Genomic DNA, 1,441 nt, shown 5'->3' on the forward strand with positions numbered 1-1,441 from the left:
TTCTTTTCCAGGCGGTCCTCCGGCTCCTGCTCTTCCAGGGTCTTCTCAAGCGAAAACTCCCTCGGTCTCCTGACTCTCCTTCTCTGCGCCTAGGCGACCTCACCAATTTTTGACCATCTTCGATTTACGATCTGCCTTGGATGTAATTTCTTCACCGAGCGCCCCTTTGCCCACCGGCCAAATAATATTGAGGGTATTAGGATATATACTAAAAGCCTAGCTTTTTGTATGAACATTTATTTTGAAGTGAGAATCACATTGGTTAAATATTTGCATTTAGTTAAATGTAGTTGTCCATTTAATTTATATTGTAGATAACATGATGTGTGGTGTCACACAGAATATCATGTTATCAGTTACTTATAAATTATAAATAGTAGCTCACAACCAAGATGGATTGGGACAAACCATTGGAATGGTTGTAGTGTAATTTGATATTAGTTTGTCTTGACTATAAAATTACACTAGTACACTATATATGTATTGAGCAGGACCATTTGAGGTTGTTTCTTTTTATAATGACTGTATAAAAGAACATAACCTCTGTTATTATGGATGAGTGTACTCTTAATCTTGATATAATAACAAGCACATATACTTAGTATTTATTTCTTTAATTTATCAATGGGTAAAATTTATTCGTTAAATCAATAGGCCCGATAAGTTAGGAAATAATATTATTTATATGGTGTTGTTAATTATAGAAGGAAATTGTGTCCTAGTTATCTAGGTTGATGATGTCCCCTTGAGGAACTCATAAGGATTATCATGTAAACCCTGCAGGTGGACTTAGTCCGGCATGATAATGAAGTTGAGTGGTACTACTCTTGGAGCTAGATATTAATTAAGTGGGTTGTCAGTAACTCATTTAATTAATGGACATTCGATATCTTAAACATAGGGAGACTAATGCACTCATGATAAGAAGGAGCCCATAATATAATATGAGATTAGTGCGGTAGTTCAATAACGATTCTTTAGTGGTATGAGTTATTATTGATGAACTTGAGTTGGGTGTTCGGGTCGAACACAGGAAGCTCAAGTCCATCAGGAGGCCAAAACCAATTCCTCCTCTAGGTCCCTGTTGTAGCATCTTATTAAAAGCCTTTTTATCCACCCAAAGCCCAACTTGTTACCCAAGTTGGGGGGCCGACCACATCCTTGCTTGGTGCCCAAGCAAGGGGTCGGCCAAGCCCATCTTGGTGTCCAAGATGTGGCCGGCCAAGCCTTGCTTGGTGACCAAGCAAGGGGCCGACCACTAAAGAAATAAAAAGAGAAATTTTAATTTTTTAAAATCTTTCCTTTTATAGCAATCTACAAAGGATTAAAAGAGATATTTTAATTTTAAAATCTTTCCTTTTTTTGAAGTCATCCACATGGTTTTAAAAGAGAGTTTTAAATTTTAAAATCTTTCCTTTTTTGTTGTCATCTATAATGGTTT

Source organism: Zingiber officinale, chromosome 2A (genome assembly GCF_018446385.1).
Source record: "Zingiber officinale cultivar Zhangliang chromosome 2A, Zo_v1.1, whole genome shotgun sequence".
Taxonomy (NCBI): domain Eukaryota; kingdom Viridiplantae; phylum Streptophyta; class Magnoliopsida; order Zingiberales; family Zingiberaceae; genus Zingiber; species Zingiber officinale.